Here is an 18,988-nt window from a genome sequence, read left to right on the forward strand (position 1 = left end):
CTTTGAGGATCACAGCCTTATGGCATACTTGTTTCTTTAGGCTAGTGGGGCCTCTGATGGCCCCTGGAACCCTAATAATAATAATATCTAACATTTTGTTGAGCAGTTACTACATGCTCAACACTGTTCTTATGACCTCACACACAATGACTCACTTAGACCCACAATATCCACATTTTCCACATGGGGAAACTGAGGCACAGCCATGTTAGGTAACTTGCTCAAGTTTGTATCACCTGTAAGAACTGGAGCGGGGCTCTGAACGCAGGCAGTCTGGCTCCAAAGCCCACACTCATGAGCACCACACTCTTGTCCCACACTCTTTAGTATCTGCCCTTCCACTAAGACTGAGGGGCTAGTCCTACTCAAGTACTCTTCAGGGCACAAGCCAGAGGACATATTCACCATTTGGTTTACAGCTACCCTCCCTGCCCCCAATTTAGTTCTTGGACTACATTTAAATGGAATGCAAACTTTCCTCAGTTCTCAAGGAAGTGACAGTTGACACCTCTGTGGGCATTTGGGGAGCCAATTTCCGGTGTAATGCTACTTGCTGACAACTCCTCAGCTAGATGCAGTCAGCAATTATATACTGTCAGAGGCTTATGAATAGCTCCCCCCTTGGAGTTAGTGGCTCTGGAAGGCAAAGGTGTCTTCAAGAGGATTCTGTAGAGACAAACTAGCGATGACACCAGAGGGTCAGGAGAACAAAGCTTTATGTTGAATAGTGGCCAAAAACAACACTTTTATACTGGGAGGAAGAGCCATTGGCACTCCATGATAGTGCAAAAAAAAAAAAAAAATGCAGATGTCAACTTTCTTGAGGGTGTCATGAATGGCTAAAAGTGGCACATTTAGCTACATAATCCCAGAGAACATCAGAGGGAAGAATAATGTCAGAACTGGAGAGAGCCCTAAGAATCTGTGAGTAGCCCCTTCCTATCCTGTAAGGAATATGAGGCCCGGTGAGGTCAGGTCCTGCTTAGGGTCACACAGCAAATCAGTTGTCTTGGCCTCCCATCCAGTAAATGGACTCAGGGACCTGGGAGGTAAGATGCAGGTCTAGGCAAAGGCAGACACACAGAAAAGATGGACTTACAGAAGAGACCGGTTTTGCCTTACTCTGTCCAACTTGCATAATCATCAGAGGGGATATTTCTTTCTTTCTTAAATTTATTTTATTTATTTTTGGCTGTGTTGGGTCTTCATTGCTGCGCACGGGCTTTCTCTAGTTGCGGTGAGCAGGGGCTACTCTTCGTTGCAGTACGCGGGCTTCTCATTGCAGTGGCTTCTCTTGTTGTGGAGCACGGGCTGTAGGCGTGCGAGCTCAGTAGTTGTGGTGCATGGGCTTAGTTGCTCCGCGGCATGTGGGATCTTCCCAGACCAGGGGTTGAACCCGTGTTCCCTGCATTGGCAGATGGATTCTTAACCACTGTGCCACCAGGGACGTCCCGGAGGGGATATTTCTAATACACACATTTTTCAGGTTGTTTCCCTGTTTAAAAGCTTTCAATGCCATCCTATTGGACAGGATGAAGTCCAAACCCTTGTGGAATGGATAAAGTTCAAGCTCACACGGGGCAGTACAGGGCATGAACTTTGGAGTCAGAGAGACCTAGGTTCAAGTCTTGACTTTGCCACTTATTAGCTGTATAACCTTCAGTAAGTTACTAAATCACATGCTTAGCTTTCTCAGCTGCAAATCAGGATAACTATAGCAACTAGTTTCACATATTTGAGAGGATGAGATAAGAGAATACAAGTAAAAGTACTTAGCAGAGAGCTTGACTCATAGCATTCATTGCTACTAATATTACCATTAATTATTCTATCTATGGCGTTCAAGACCCTCCATGATTTGGTCCTAGCCTACCTTTCCAGGCTTATGTTTTTTCCCGCTTCCCTCTCACACTGTAGGAAGGGCTGTTATACCTCCTCAGCGCTAGGCTCTCTGTGCTTTCCATCTCGAAAGCTCTTTATTCTTCTGGCCTTTGAGACTCAGCTCAGGTGTCTCCTCCCCTGGGAAATATTTCCTGACTCCTAGTTGGTGTTATGAGACTTTTTTGTGAAGAAAAAGTCAATCACAGAACTGACCCCAGAGGTTAAGAACAGGAGCTTGGAGTTTTCAGCAGCCTGAGTCTGAGTCCTGATTCTGCCAGTTACTTGCTGTGTGCCTTGGAGCAGGCCTCTCTAAGCTCTGGTTCCTTATGATCTCAGGACTTTTTGTGAGATGATCTCTGTAAAGAGCTTAGTACAGGCTCTGGTGCATAGTAAGTACTGAACTACAGTACTTATCAGTTATCATTAAGTAGCTGTTATTTTAACAAAGAGTGAGCTGTTAAGTACCTAACTGTACTTGGTTACACTTCACCCTGGGCTACTGCTTAACCAATAGGTTATATCTCAGGAGCTTTTAAGTATAAAGCAAGTCTGTGCCTCTGTCCATTTATCTGCCGTCCATCCATCTCCTCACCATCCATTCATCTTTCAACTATCCAACTATTCATTCACCTACCATTCTTCCAGCCCCCATCTACCCATCCATCCACTCTACATCTATCTAGCCACCATCGTCCTTTCATCTACCTACCGTCCCTCCATCTCTCCTCTACTTTCCATTCATGCACCACCCATCCATCTCTCCACAATCTACCCACCATACACCATCTACCCACCCTTCCATCCTCTCCATCAGTATAGGATGCGCAGCCATTATGCTTCAGAACTTGTGAACAGGTAGAGAGAAATCAATGAAGACAGTGGGATGTCATAGAAACATTAGGAGCTTTGGCATCAGATAGACATGAATTCTACACCAGGCCAACTCCATGACCTCTAACGTTATTTTCCTACGAGAGTGTAGCAGGACACTTCTCAAAACACATTTGTATGGGGCTTCCCTGGTGGCACAGTGGTTGAGAGTCCGCCTGCTGATGCAGGGGACACGGGTTCGTGCCCTGGTCCGGGAAGATCCCACGTGCCGCGGAGCGGCTGGGCCCGTGAGCCATGGCCGCTGAGCCTGCGCGTCCGGAGCCTGTGCTCCGCAACGGGAGAGGCCACAACAGTGAGAAGCCGGTGTACCGCAAAAAAACCCACATTTGTCTGTAACAAACGTCCTTATGTTCACCTGAGCATCTCCTTGGGCTTGATTCTAGGCTGATTCCCAGCCAGAGATGAATTAGTTCCCATTCTTGCCCTGTAGAGCTCACTCCGATGCCTGTACTGTGTGTGTGAGCATCAGTGCTACCTTGAAACATATTTTATAGGGGACTCCTTTATAATTGTTTGCATTATTGTTTCGCTTCCCACTGCACTTTTCCCTCTCTCCCCACCTTGAGAGCAGGGACAATTTTCTTGGCCCTTTGTATCTACCTCCATATCTAACACCACATGCAGCTCTCCCTGATTGCTTGTCTACCTCTGTCACCCCGAACGGTCGGTAATAACAAGAATAATAATAGCTGTCATTTACTGAGGCCTTACTATGTACCAGGTTTTCCTCTTGCATTCATTATTTCACTTGAGCTCTACCACAATGTTATTAAGCAGGTACTTTTTCACTCCATTTTATTGATGAGGGAACTGAGGCTCAAAGAAGCAGAGTCACTGGCCCAAGATTACAAAGCTGCTAACTAGCAGAGCCAAGAGTGAATGCAGGAAGTCTGATGCCAGAGCCCATGCTTTTCCCCGTGACACTGCACCACCCCCTCTGCTATCAGACGAACGGATATGACTATATTTATCCCACTTGCGTCAAAGGATGGTCTGAACACAATAAAATGAAATAGCTGGAGAGTGCTTTAAAAAAAAAAAGAAGTTAGGAGTTCAAAGGAAAACATTGCCATTAAACCTTGGGAATTTTCAGAAGTTATTTAATAGTGCAGGTTCCCTGACATTATCATCCAGTACCATCTCACCTCTATTAATACCTCCCAAGGGAATGGTGTTGACGAGAAACTAGTGGTAATTGGGAGGAAATTACCTGGAAATTACCTTCAAGATCTTCTGGAGAGAAACTTAAATCTCTGCCTTGCAGATAAAGCCAGTTTCTGGGAAGTTCAATTCTGATGCCTCCATTTGATGCAATGACAGAGAAGTGAAAAGCATTGATCTTTGGGGGATCTGGGGTTCTGGAGACCTGGATCTGCAGCTTGTCAGTCTCCCCTTCTAGACCCAAGTGTCTCCTGGGGCCAGGTCTGGGCTCTGTCCACTTCTGTATTTCTGGTTCATTGTAGGTATTCCAGATCGTGGTGACAAAGGTTTCCCAGGAAGCACCCTGTATAAGATGATGTTTATCCTTAAAGTAACTACTGTTGCTGGGAGGAAAGAGCTTTATCTGAACCTGGGTGGGTGGCTACCCCAGAGGCAGTAGGGGAAGCAGAGTTAATCCAATTCAAACCACATTGAATGTGTTCCCAGATGAAAAGGGCTTTCTATTAATCGAAGGAGGTGGGGGGAGGGGCTCTACAACTACAGGTGTCCACCAGTCAAGCACCCAAATTCAACAGTTGGAGCAAGACTTCCTGCTGCTCCATCACACAGCAGACAGCACAAACTGTGATCACCTTATCTTGTGCTAACAAGAAAATAGCAGCACTCATTAGCTGGGTGATAACTTTCCTGTCAAATCAAGAGAAACTCAAGACAATGGAATTATGTATCCATTAAAAAGAACGAGGCAGATGATAATGACAGTTGACATTTACTATGTCAGCAACTCTGATAAGCACTTTGCAGGCATCATCTCATTTAATTCAACAGGCTCATGAGGTAGGTTCTATTATTATCACCCTTTGACAGAGAAGGTGCTTGGAAAAGTTGAGTCACCTTCCCAAATGCATTGTGTAGCTCAGACTCCAGAGCCAACTCCCTTAACCACCAGCTTTTTATTTTGAAAAATTTCAAGGCTACTGAAGAAAAGTACAAAAAACCCCCATACGTCCTTTACCCAGTTTCACCAATTGCTAATATTTTGCCATATTTGCACTACATTCAGGAAATTTGACATTAATACGTTCATTAATACATTTCTATACATTATATATTCAAAGTTACATTCTATATTCAAATTTCTCCAACTGTCCCCCAAAGTTCCTTTTTAGCTAGTGTCTTTCCAATCTAGAATTCCCCTACATTTAGTTGTCAAATCTCTTTAGTTACCTTCAATCTAGAACAGTTCATTTCCCCCCTCCCATAATATTGATCTTTTTGAAGAGTCTAGGAGGCTATCTCACATTCTGGATTTGTCTGTTTCCTTCTGGTTAGATTCAAGATGTATGTTTTTAGTGGGAATGACTTGGAAGTAATGTTGCGTCCCTGTTAGTGCATCACATAAAAAGACGTGTGGTATCAGAGTGGCCCTCATTCATGATGTCAAATTTGACCCTTTGGTTAGAGCAGTGTTCATCAGATTCATCATTGTACAGGAACCCCCTCCCTCTGTAAATAAGTAACCTGTGCAGTGATACTTGGAGATTGTGTGACTATCCTTCTCTTCATATACATGAAGACTTCATATATAAGTCTATTGCACATAAAGACTTATGTGTACAGACATGGGCTGTGTCCATAGTACATTATTAGATTAAGAAAGCAAGTGGCAGAACAGTGTGGGTAATTACAACCTTCCCTCCTTTGTAAGCGATTATACATGTAAACAATGCATAGGAGAAAGGTGTTGATTGGGAAGGGCCTGATTGGTTGGGCTGTTTATTTGTGGGGAACCTCAGCTGTGAGTACCTGTGGGCCTTTTCTCTTAGGCTGCTCATTTTTCCCAGAGTAGAAACATTCCAGTTGCCTGCCTGGTGGAGTAAAATCCTGACTCTCAGAGTAGAGAGGAGAATGAGGCCTCAGCCTTCAGATTATATCTCTTTCTTAACTCAGCCTCTTCCTGATTTCTGGATGGAACCCCCCAAGGCCAGAGTCTCTTGCTTCACGCCTGAAAGACACCCTCTAACCTGCCTGACTAGGGGTCCTCACTCAGAGGTCTAATCACTTCTTTTACAGACTTTTTACAAACTTGTCATTTCCTGCCCTATCTGTACCCCATTTTAAGAGGCCCATGACACCTCCAATTCCTGAGGCTTTTGGGGGGATCCAGAGCATAAAGCTGATGGCTTTTCTGCTTCTCCACTGCCTTGCACAGGGTTCAGCTTTCTTAGGTTGGCTGAGTCAGTCACCGTTTGCCCATTTGTTGCATAATGTCTATGTTTTATTGCTGTTCTCTTCTCCCTCATTCTCTCCACCCTGTGGGCCGCCTCTTTTATCTCTTTACTTTAATTGTAGTGGGAATTTGGGAGGGTGCAGAGGAAGTGCATGTGCTTCATTGGTTATGCTTAACCCCAACTCCATACCTTTATAGTTCTGTATGGTTTCAATTTTTTATTTTATTTTTTTCTTTTGCTTTTTTGTTTCAATTTTTTAAAATGAGACTTTATTTTGTAAAACAAACTAAAATGTTATATACATAATATTAACATTTAGTGTGTATATGTGTGTGTGTGTATATATATACACTTTCTTTTTAAAAGACACATACAAGAGGCATAATAGTCAGAAGACTTGTGATTTCAAGTGAGAGAAATTCAACTCGAACCACTTTAAGTAAAAGGGAGGATTTATTGGCTAACATAACTGAAATCTCCAAGGTGAGGGCCTGGGAACTCTACAAGCACTGATGATGTCGTCAGGAAGCTCTCTTTCCGTCTTTGAATTTCTCTTACGTCTTTGATTTCTTGTTACAGCCTTTCTCCACTGCTCTCCATCTGCATATTTTTCCACCTGCAAAATGGGGCTGTCAGGAAACATGAGTGATGGAAAGGGCTGCAAATTAATGCATTCAGCAAACATAGAAGGTTTCTGAAATCCTAACCAGTAATAAGCATAATTGCTTTTCAAAAATCTACACAAAGCCCCCGCCCCCAAGAACAGTCACACAATAAAGCAGTGGAGAATTTTCAGCTCTGCATCAGGAACTGCCTGCCCTGAAAAAATGGGAAGGATCTGGGTGGATGAGTCAGTCGTCAGCCTTGGTACAGGCTGATCCCTGCCCAGGCCCCAGGGAGCTGTGCCCCACTTGAGGGCTGCTCCAGTCTCCTTGTTCTCAAGGCGAGGCGTTGAGAGTGCTGGCAGAACCGGTCTCAAGGTCACGTTTTCCTACCTTTCATGCTGACTTGGCTGTGTGTCTGTGTCGGAACTCTCCAGCTTTTACAGGCTGAGTGCTGTTCTGCAGGTTGAAGGATGGGCTAGGGTCTATTTGTGCAGCAGATACCGGGAGAATTGGAGAATGTGGTGCCATCAGTGAGAAGCACAGGGAACAGCATGAGGGAAGGCACTGGAGCAGGAAGACGTGCTGCAAGTTCAGGGTCAGTAGGTAGTTCGTGTTGCCATGGCAGCATCTTTTAGAGTTCCTGAGAAAGTGTGAGGGTAGGACAGCAAACAAATTATTGTATTTCTTTTAGCCTCGGCTTTCTCACCTATAAAATGAGGCAGCATTAGCCCCTGTCCTTATAGATGTTAAAAGCCTGGAAGAACATTTTTCTTTTCATTTTTTCCCCTGTTTTTTGTATGGAAATAAATACTTCGATAAGTCTGCGGAGGATGACAGACACATACTTGCCCTTATCAAGGCATGTTTAAACCACCTAAGGAGATTCCTATGCTGCTGTACAGACAGGGAGAGGAATGTATTCTGCTCCTGAGAGGGACAGAGAAAACAAGAACCGATGAGGTTGCCCAGAAGGTGCGCAGTAAGCCTCTTGCCTGCTTCCTGCGGCTCCCAAGTCTTTATTCATGTTGACAAAACTTAAAAGTGCTCTGTGTGAGTAAAGCTCTTGGACAAACAAGTGAAGAAGCAGAGTAGATAAGGGGATGAAACAAAGACTTTCCTGAAGGGGCTTCCCTGGTGTCTCCGTGGTTAAGAATTCGCCCGCCAATGCAGGGGACATGGGTTCCAGCCCTGGTCCGGGAAGATCCCACATGCCACGGAGCAACTAAGTCCGTGTGCCACAACTACTGAGCCTGCGCTCTAGAGCCCACAAGCCACAACTACTGAGCCCATGTGCCACAACTACTGAAGCCCGCATGCCTAGAGCCCATGCTCCACAACAAGAGAAGCCACCGCAATGAGAAGCCCGTGCACCGCAACGAAAAGTAGCCCCTGCTCGCCTCAGCTAGAGAAAGCCTGCGCATAGCAATGAAGACCCAGTGCAGCCAAATAAATAAATAAATAAAATTATATATTAAAAAAACCTAATCCAGTGTTATAAAATCAATAAAAAAAATATCCACAAAGGTAGCCACCCAGATGTTGATTGTGATTTTCTCTGGGTGAGCAGGGTTGTGTTTTTGCTTATTGTCTTCTTTTTACTTGAATATTGCGGTAGTTTTTAGATATGCCTGCAAATTCTTTGATACCCTTGCCAGCAAAAGACGGGGTCTGTGTTCGCTCCCATTGAATCTGGAGTGACCCTAGTGACTGAATACCCATTGGAATGTGGTGGAAGTGATGCTATGTGACTTCCAGTGCTGGGTCAGAAAAGGCCATAAAGTTTTGGTCTAGTTTTTTGGGACACAAGCCTTGGTGCCTTGAGCTTCCATGTAAAAATTCTGAGGCAGCCATGCTATGAGGAAGCCCAGGCCACATGGACAGTCCATATATATGTGTTCCAGCCCCAGCTGAGGTTCCAGCCTACAGCCAGCATCAAAGGCCAGACATGTAAGTCCAGTTACCTCTAGATAATTCTGCCCCAGCAATCAAGTCAATCCCAACATTTGGTCTTCCCAGTTGAGGGTTCATGGTGGAGCAAATACATGCCATCCCCACTGTGCCTTTTCCAAATTCTTGACCCACAGAATGTGGGAGCTTAATAAAATTGTTATTTTAAGCTACTAAATTTTGGAATGGTTCATTACACAGCAGTAGATAGTTGAAATATAGATATTTTCTGATTTTCTGTAATGATCAAGGGTTGTTTTATGTTAAAAAAAATGGAAAAGTTTACTCTTAAAATTTTCAGGCATAGAAGAAAATTCATAGCACCATCTGGGAACAGAAATTTGTCTTTCATCTACCTGTTCCTCCAGGTTAGGGGTGACAGACATCACTTGACTCCATATTCTACTGCTCACTGTGGTGGTGGAGGGGGTGGCAATATGATTGAATCAATCCTGGAGTCTTTGTGACCCCCGATATCCTGAATTATTGAATTCTTAGAAGCAGCTGTCTTATCTAATAAGTTACAAACAATTTCAGCCTAGTTGCAAATGTTGACAACTCTTTGAAAAACAGTTTGGACGCAGTGTAGTACATGAGTTAAGATGCTTTTGAAAGTAAGTTTGAAAATAAAACAAACAACAAAAAATCCAATTTAAAGTGGCTTAGACAAGAAAGGGAATTTATTGACTTAACGTAGCTCAAAACCTGAGTGGTAAGTTTCAGGTGAGGCTTAATCCAGCAGCAATGTGATCACCTCAGTTTCTTTTCCTGAATTTTGAAAATTCAGTGGATCTGAGTCTGGTTGGCCCTGATGGGCCTGGCTTTGATCATGTGACCATCCCTGAATCCATCACTGTGTGTGGCAGTTGGTGGGTGGAGGCAGTAGGTTATCCTGATTGGATTAAACTAGAGATTTACTCAAGGGATTGAGGGTTGGGTCAATCCCATCTAAACTCTATGAGTGACACATTCTGGGTCTTATTAGGAAGGGGGAAGAGAAAAGTGTGGAGTGAGACACATATGCCTATAACAAGAGACACCTGACTCTTTATGCCCCTGTTCCAGTAGCCCTACTTCTAGGGAAATATTCTAAAACACAAGAAAAGTCATATTTATGGAGATGTTCACTGTTATTTTTAAGAGCAGAAAGCCAGAAGCATCCTCAATGTTCGGTCACTCATTTCTTCCACAGGTACTATAGCTCTTTTACAATGGGTAGGACTTTGTATAGACTCGAGAGACACATGCCTATAATAAGACACAATATGGATGTAACACTCAAGGTTCAGAGAGGAAGAGATAGTATATGTGCAACTTCACCAAGGTAATAAGTGTGAATACTGTAGACATAAAGTGTGCTGCGGGAGTTCAGAGGAGATGCACCCAACTAGGAGTTATGGAATGACAGCAGGAAGTCTTCCTGGAGGAAGTGAGACTGAAAAGGCCAGTGAGAGTTAACCACTCAAGGGGAGTAGAAATGGTTATGGGTAGTGGCAGGGGTGGAGGTGGGGTGGGGATTAAGAAAAATACCAATGCCTGGGTCCTACCCCCACAGGTTTGGTTTCTGCTGGACTGGGGTGGGACCTGGAGAGCCCTGTCATTGTTTAAAAGAATAAGCTGGGACTTCCCTGGTGGCGCAGTGGTTAAGAATCTGCTTGCCAATGCAGGGAACAAGGGTTCGAGCCTTGGTCCGGGAAGATCCCACATGCCACGGAGCAACTAAGCCCATGCACCACAACTGCTGAGCCTGTGCCCTAGAGCCCGCGAGCCACAACTACTGAGCCCACGTGCCACAACTACTGAAGCCCGCATGTCTAGAGCCCGTGCTCCACAACAAGAGAAGCCACCGCAATGAGAAGCTCACACACTGCAACGAAGAGTAGCCCCCACTCGCTGCAACTAGAGAAAAGCCCACACACAGCAACAAAGACCCAACGCAGCCAAAAATAAATAAATTTATAAAAAAAGAATAAGCTGATAAGCTCCTTGGGTTGGATGGAACATGAGACCCTCCAGACCATGGCTTAGTGTCAGGAGGTGAGTGCTATGGTGTGGACACTGAGACAAGGAGAGGAGTACATTCTGGTTCTGAAGTGAATTAGGCATGGTGATGGGGTGGGGTGCTGCCAGGTGTTTGTGCATCCTCCCTCCCTCTCTCCCTCCCTCCTCCTGGAGTGCCTATGGGGTCAGGCAGTTCTCAGCTACCGCCCAGCCCTTCAGGACTCCTCCCCTCCCCATGAACTCAAGTTAGATTGTTCATCTGATTACTATTGTTACGAATCTTTTCTTCAACATAAGAGAAGAGCATGGATTCAATCCATAAACACTATGCAGCACTGTACCTCCTATATATAAAATACCTGGCACTCAACAGTAACTAAGGGTCAAAGAAGCACTTTCCCTCTGTCCTTAAAGTTGGGCCAGGGGGATCATCACAGTTAAGAAAAGGGTACCAGGAGGGTGCTAAAGGAATTCTGGGGTGGATCTGTGACCCTCTGGATCTGGGTTTGTTTTCTGAGTTCAAGGCCTGATTCCACCATTTAGTAGAAGTGTGACCTTGGGCAAGTCTTTATGTCACAATTTTTTTCATCTGAAAAATGGGGAGATTGTGGGAAAGGGAATAATAATATCTCTCTGTAGTAGTAGTAGTAGTAGTAGTAGGAGTAGTAGTAGTAGTAGTAGTGAGTTACTACATATAAGTGCTTTTTGTCCCTGGCACATAATGAACACTGAAAAAGCTTTAGTTATGACGATAATGACGATGATTCTTGAGTGTTTACTCTGTGCCAGGCTTTACATTCATTGTCTTATTCCAGATTCACTCAAACTCCAGAAGACAGAATATATATATATATATATTTACCCATAGAGGTGAGAGCTTGGGCTCAGAGACTTCAAATAACTTGCCAAGGTCACGCAGCAAGTACATGATGAGGCTGGTATTTGAATCTCCATCTATTTGATTTCAGAATCTAAATCCTTAACCACCCACTATCCTTCCTCCTGTCAGTCAGCAGCCCCACCAGACTTTGAATAACATGGGGGCGAAAAGCACGTCTTATTAACTTTCATACCCTCCAACGCTGCACTCCCATTCCCAAACGCTCCTCCCAGAGTCGGTATCAGGAAATGTTTGCTGAATGAATTGCTCTCTCCTCCCACTCCTGGCACTTCCAGTCCTTCAAGGGCCTTCACCTCTACATCCTTGAACCAGCTTTGACTAAACACAAAAGAAAGAGTGATGAAAAAAAGTCTTTCTCACCAAGGATACAATTAATCAGAATGCTTCAGTTGCGCGCATACCTCTGTATAAATACATATACTTGTATCTATATAAAGAGTAGCACTCACAAAGTTTGCTGGCTCAATGATGCGGTTGAATGGGAGACTGACAGTATGATTCATGGCTCAGGTCAAATTTAACTCTAACCTGTTTGTGCAAGACAGATTTACTTCCAGAGCCCTTTCTGCTGCATAATTGCCTTGAGTCCACCTTCTCCCCAGGGAGAGGATATATTCACATCAGCCCACAGCCTCTTGCTGCCGCACAGCCAAGTCAGATCTGGATTCTTTTGGCTACTTTCCCAGCAGTGTGGGCCCAGGTAAGATCCAACCAGGCAGTCTTTGCCAGCAAAGGAAGCAGGAGTAATCAAAAGCTGCAGCAGGAGGCAGCCTGCCAGGAAACCTGGGAATATGAGATGAGAAGCCTCAGGGATAGTGGTCGAGAGAATGCCTCTCGTCCGTCCATCCACCCATCCATCCATCGCATCTGGCTCCTCATCTGTAAGATCCACCCATCTATCTGTTTATTCATTCATCCATCCATTACATTCATCCATCCATTATATCCACCTATCCATCACATTCATTTGTCTATCCCTTCAGGCATAAAATGCTTACTGAGCACCTACTCTGTGCCAGACACTGTGCTGAAGACTGGGGATAAATAGAGTGAATGAGTCAGATACTTTGCCTTCATGGAGCTTACATTCTAGCATGAGTTCAGACAATAAACAGATAATCATTCCAATATCTTTTTAGTCATAGACTCCAAGAAGTGCTATAGAAAAGGGGTAGGTGGTGTTAAGAGATCCTGGGGCATCTGGGGAAATTGACCTAGGAGCCACTGAATGGAGCAAAGTGACCTGAGTGTCACAAGGTGGGGAGAGTGACAGGAGACTGGGTTAGGGAGGCATTGAGAAGCTGGATCACGCAGTGTCTTGAAAAGATTCCATTTTTCCCAGTTGTTCCATTTTCTCTGAAGAAATGGGAGTTTCATAGCTTTTTGTAACAGAAAGATTGTGAACCGTGGAGAAAAGCACGGAGCTAAGCTGAACTCTTGGCTCTTCCATTCTACAGATGTATGACCTCAGGTTAGGCAAGCCATTTAACTTCTCTGAACCTCAGATTTTTCTCCTCTTTCTTCCTTTGTTCAATATTTTTAGAGCACCTATTATGTGTCAGGTGATTTTCTGGACACTGGTGGTATTCCAATGACCAAAACAGAACATACTCACTGAGTTGTTATAAAGATTAAATGAGATAATGCATATAAAACATTTGGTACCACGCCTAGTCTATTGTATCTGCTTATTAGATGGTGGATGTTTGATTCTTATTTAAAATTAATCAAGGAACAATTTCTTAATGTTGTTCAGTATATCTGGAACCCCAAGTAAATAGCGGGTAGAATTTTCCCCTTCAGTCCAAGTGTCCCCGTTCTCCTTTTCTACCAACTCAGAAACCTGAGAGGCGTCCTTCATTCCTCTCTCTTTCTCATAACTGATAGCCAGTCAGTCACCAAGTTCTGCCCTTCCTGTCTTCTATATCGCAGAGATGTATCTGCTCACCTCCAGGCCCCATTCACTGACATAGTTTGGGGCTCTTAAACTCATACCTGTCTGACAGACATTGTTAATTGCTTATCCAACATACACATTTCTTCCTTCTTCCATTCTAAAAACATTATGATTTTGTTTGCATCTGTAATGTGTATAATCTCAGATTACTCACTTTCTGAGCCTCTTTTCCACTTAGAAGACACAGTTCTGACCAAGGAGATGAAAGCAAAAGTCTCCTGGAGGTAAAAGAAATAGAAGTAGAGCCTTATATCTGTCCTGAGTTTCTCTTTCTTTGAACATGGATGTGATGTTTGGAGCTGTGGGAGCCATCTTGGACCATGAAGTGACAACCGTGAAGATAAAAGCCAATGTAATGGAACAAAAAGACAAACAAAAACCGCCTGGATCCTTGGTGAAATATTTAACAGCAGTAACTGCTGACCTTTGTTTTTCTTGTGAGAAGAATAAACCCTTCTTTTGTGTAAGCCACCATTATTTGGATTTTCTGTTACTTAGAGTCAAACGGATTCCAAATTGTCTACCTGTTTTATTATAACAGCCTCCCAACTCGCCTCCTCCAGGTTTAGCTCTCTAGTTCATCCTCTGCATGGCAGCCACAGGTATGTTGTGAAATACACAAATCTGATCACTCCTGTGCTGAAAGCTTTTCAAAGTTTTCCCATCACCTACAATAGTCCCTGGGCATTGTGCTATTTTCTGGCTAATAAGGATTTTCAGACAGCATCTCAGCATCTGATCAGCTTTTTTTTTTTTCCTGATGAATATTGAGATATTAATCATTCAACTCATGTGACACTGGTGTTATTGCAATAGTGTTTTAAATAAAAGTATAATTTAACTTTACCTGAATTTGAAGAAAAAAAGAAACTGAAGTGAAATTGAAGTAACTGCTGACTTTTGAGTAATTTTTCTTCACCCAAGGGATATTATTTCTTAATGATCACTCTAAGGGAATTATTAGGGAGATATTACAATTATATTTATTTATTTATTTAGGCTGCATTGGGTTTTCATTGCTGCGTGCAGGCTTTCTCTAGCGTGGCGATCGGGGGCTACTCTTCGTTGCGGTGCGCGGGCTTCTCATTGCAGTGGCTTCTCGTTGCGGAGTGTGGACTCTATGCACACGGGCTTCAGTAGTCGTGGCACACGGGCTCAGCAGTTGTGGCTCATAGGCTCTAGAGTGCAGGCTCAGTAGTTGTGGTGCATGGGCTTAGTTGCTCTGCGGCATGTGGGATCTTCCCGGACCAGGGCTCGAACCTGTGTCCCCCTGCATTGACAGGCAGATTCTTAACCACTGCGCCACCAGGGAAGTCCAGATAAAACAATTAAATGCAATATGGGATCTTGGATTGGATTCTGAACCAGAAAAAGGACATCAGTGGGAAAATTGGTGATATTTTAATAAAGTCTATAGTTCTATTAGTAGTGTTATATCAGTGCTGATTTAATGGTTTTGATCATTGTACTGTGGTCATGTAAACTAATGAAGGGCATACCACATTCTCTGTACTATTGTTTTCAACTTTTCTATAATTCTAAAATTGTTTCAAAATAAAAAGCTTTAAAATCACTTTAAGGTTAAGAAAAAAATTATAAAACACAAGAGATTAGTTTTTAGTTATGTTTTTATTCTAGAGAGTATGGAATTACTCCCTGTTATGAAACATGATGGCATTAGCATCCTTATAATTCTTTTTATTTTCTCTTCCCAAACTTACAAATTTTTGTTATTTTTATATTGTCAAGATTTAGAACGTTGATGTCTTTTTTGGCAATCAATCATAATTATTACTGGAGCTGTTTAATCTTAATTACATATTTAAATAATTCTGTGCTCACCACTAGTTCTTTTGTTTCCTGAATTTTTAATTTTGATTTATCTCTTTGTTGGCTGGATTTCATAAATAAGTACTATTTTCAAGAATGTCTTATTGCTCCTGTGTTTCCTGGACTCACATTGATAATGTCTGGGTGTTGCCATTTCATTCATAAAAATGAACATGGCTGGGTATAAAATTATGGGGTTTTGGTTTGGAATTTTGTAGACATTGCTCTACAGTTATCTGTTATTGAGGCTTTAACAAATTTAGATAGAATGGCAATGACTTTTTTGATATACCGTTTTATGACATTTAATACCTGTAATTTTTATATAACCACAACCAGAATCAGAATACAGAACAGTTCCATCATCCCTCCCAAGTTTCCTCATGCTGCACCTTTATAGACAAACCTTCCCTCAAAACCAGAAACCCCTGACAACCACGGATCTCTTCTTTGTCCCTGTAATTTTGCCACATAGATGTCACATAAATGAGATGATGCAGTATATAACCTTCTGATACTGACTTTTTTCATTCAGCATAATGCTTCTGAAATACATCCGTATTGTTATGTGTATCAACATTTCCGTCTTTTTTATTGCTTAGTGGTAATATGATCCACAGTTTACTTATCAGTGGTTGAGGGACAGAGTGGCTGTACCATTTCCTTCCCACCAATAATGTATGAGAGTTCCAGTTGCTCTGAATCTTCATCAGTAGTTAATATTGTTGGGTTTTTCCTTCCTTCATTGTAGCTATTCTAATAGGTGTATAATGGTATCTCAATACAGTTTTAATTTGCATTTCCATAGGGGCTATTGATGTTGGGCATCTTTTCATACGCTTATTTACTATTCATAGATCTTTTGTGGTAAAGTAGCTGTTAAAATATCTGGCCTATGTTTTTGTCTTCTTATTGTTTAATTTTGAGAGTTCTTTGTACATTTTGAATACAAGTGCTTTACAAAATATATGTTTTGCAATATTTTCTCCCCATATGCAGTTTGTTTTTCATTCTCTTGCCAGAGCAAACATTTAAAATTTTCATGAAGTCCTATTTATCAGTAATTTTTCTTAACATCTTTATTGGAGTATAATTGCTTTACAATGGTGTGCTAGTTTCTGCTTTTTAACAAAGTGAATCACCTATACATGTACATATATCCCCATATCCACTCCCTCTTGCATCTCTCTCCCAACCTCCCTATCCCACCCCTCTGGGTGGTCACAAAGCACCGACCTGGTCTCCCTGAGCTATGCAGCTGCTTCCCACTAGCTATTTTACATTTGGTAGTGTATATATGTCCATGCCACTCTCTCACTTTGTCCCAGATTACCCTTCCCACTCCCCGTGTCCTCAAGTCCTTTCTCTACATCTACATCTTTATTCCTGTCCTGCCCTTAGGCTTTTCAGAGCCTTTTATTTTTTTTCAGATTCCATATATATGTGTTAGCAGATGGTATTTGTTTTTCTCTCTCTGACTTACTTCACCCTGTATGACAGACTCTAGGTCCATCCACCTCACTACAAATAACTCAATTTCATTTCTTTTTATGGCTGAGTAATATTCCATTGTATATATGTGCCACATCTTCTTTATCCATTCATCTGTTGATGGACACTTAGGTTTCTTCCATGTCCTGGCTATTGTAAGTAGAGCTGCAATGAACATTTTGGTACATGACTCTTTTTGAATTATGGTTTTCTCAGGGTATATGCCCAGTAGTGGGATTGCTGGGTCATATGGTAGTTCTATTTTTAGTTTTTTAAGGAACCTCCATACTGTTCTCCATAGTGGCTGTATCAATTTACATGCCCACCAACAGTGCAAGAGGGTTCCCTTTTCTCCACACCCTCTCCAGTATTTATTGTTTGTAGATTTTTTGATGATGGCCATTCTGACTGGTGTGAGGTGATACCTCATTGTAGTTTTGATTTGCATTTCTCTAATGATTAGTGATGTTGAGCATCCTTTCATGTGTTTGTTGATAATCTGTATATCTTCTTTGGAGAAATGTCTATTAAAGTCTTCTGCCCATTTTTGGATTGGGTTGTTTGTTTTTCTTGATATTGAGCTGCATGAGCTGCTTGTAAATTTTGGAGATTAATCCTTTGTCAGTTGCTTCGTTTGCAAATGTTTTCTCCCATTCTGAGGGTTGTCTTTTGGTCTTGTTTATGGTTTCCTTTGCTGTGCAAAAGCTTTTAAGTTTCATTAGGTCCCATTTGTTTATCTTTGTTTTTATTTCCATTTCCCTTGGAGGTGGATCAAAAAGGATCTTGGTGTGATTTATGTCATAGAGTGTTCTGCCTATGTTTTCCTCTAAGAGTTTTATAGTGTCTGGCCTTACATTTAGGTCTTTAAGCCATTTTGAGTTTATTTTTGTGCGTGGTGTTGGTGTTACGGAGTGTTCTAATTTCATTCTTTTACATATAGCTGTCCAGTTTTCCCAGCACCATTTATTGAAGAGGATGTCTTTTCTCCATTGTATATTCTTGCCTCCTTTATCAAAAATAAGGTGACCATATGTGCATGGGTTTATCTCTGGGCTTTCTATCCTTATCAGTATTTTTTTTTTTTTTTTTTTTTTTTGCAGTACGCTGGGCCTCTCACTGTTGTGGCCTCTCCTGCTGCAGAGCACAGGCTCCGGATGTGCAGGCTCAGCGGCCATGGATCACGGACCCAGCTGCTCCGCGGCATGTGGGATCTTCCCGGACTGGGGCACGAACCCGTGTCCCCCTGCATCGGCAGGCAGACTCTCAACCACTGTGCCACCAGGGAAGCCCCAATCCTTATCAGTAATTTTTAATGGATCATGCTTTTGGTGTCATATAAATGAACTCTTTGCTTAACTGAAGATGATGAACATTTCTCTTATGTTTTCTTTTCTTTTTATTTTTAATAAATTTATTTATTTTTGGCTGTGTTGGGTCTTTGTTGTTGTGCGCGGGCTTTCTCTAGTTGTGGCGATCGAGGGCTACTCTTCATTGCAGTGCATGGGCTTCTCATCACAGTGGCTTCTCCTGTTACAGAGCATGCACTCTAGGCATGTAGGCTTCCGTAGTTGTGGCACATGGGCTCAGAGGTTGTGGCTCATAGGCTCTAGAGCGCAGGCTCCGTAGTTGTGGTGCATGGGCCTAGTTGTTCCGCGGCATGTGAGATCTTCCTGGACCAGGGCTCAAACCTGTGTCTCCTGCATTGGCAGGCTGACGCTTAACCACTGTGCCACCAGGGAAGCCCCTCTTATGTTTTCTTTTAAATGTTTTTATGTTTTACATTCTTCTGTGATCATTTTGAGTTAATTTTTGTATAAGATGTGCAGTACCAGTTGAGGATTATTTTTATTTATTTATTTATTTATTATTATTTATTTTTGGCTGCGTTGGGTTTTCATTGCTGTGTGCAGGCTTTCTCTAGTTGCATATTTGTTTATTTTTGCATGTGAATGTCCAATTGTTCCAACACTGTTTGTTGAAAAGACTATCTGTTCTCCATTGAATTGCTTTTGGAACGTTGTTGAAAAGCAATCGACCATATTTATGTGGCTCCCTCTTCTATGCTCTCTATTCTGTTCTATTGATCTATGTG

At 42.5% G+C, this 18,988-nt stretch overlaps 2 long non-coding RNA genes across 3 annotated transcripts in view; one reads left to right on the forward strand and one right to left on the reverse strand.

Moving 5' to 3' along the window:
- Nucleotides 1-18,322, forward strand: part of LOC109552678 (uncharacterized) — a 59,981-nt gene extending 41,659 nt beyond the window's left edge. Inside the window, exon 5 of one of the 2 annotated variants that reach the window (XR_012326241.1) lies at nucleotides 17,997-18,322. This is a non-coding gene — a long non-coding RNA (uncharacterized lncRNA). Of the gene's footprint in view, nucleotides 1-10,383; nucleotides 10,888-17,996 lie in introns of those variants that run through there. The other variant, XR_012326240.1, reaches the window with a different exon arrangement.
- LOC117308252 (uncharacterized) lies at nucleotides 6,097-11,981 on the reverse strand. Its single transcript, XR_004522190.2, has 3 exons — nucleotides 11,791-11,981; nucleotides 7,160-7,409; nucleotides 6,097-6,793 (listed from the first exon to the last, which is right to left on the reverse strand). It is a non-coding gene; the product is annotated as an uncharacterized lncRNA (long non-coding RNA).
- Nucleotides 18,323-18,988: the final 666 nt, after the last annotated feature.

The sequence above is a fragment of the Tursiops truncatus genome, chromosome 15, assembly GCF_011762595.2.
Source record: "Tursiops truncatus isolate mTurTru1 chromosome 15, mTurTru1.mat.Y, whole genome shotgun sequence".
In the NCBI taxonomy this organism is placed as follows: domain Eukaryota; kingdom Metazoa; phylum Chordata; class Mammalia; order Artiodactyla; family Delphinidae; genus Tursiops; species Tursiops truncatus.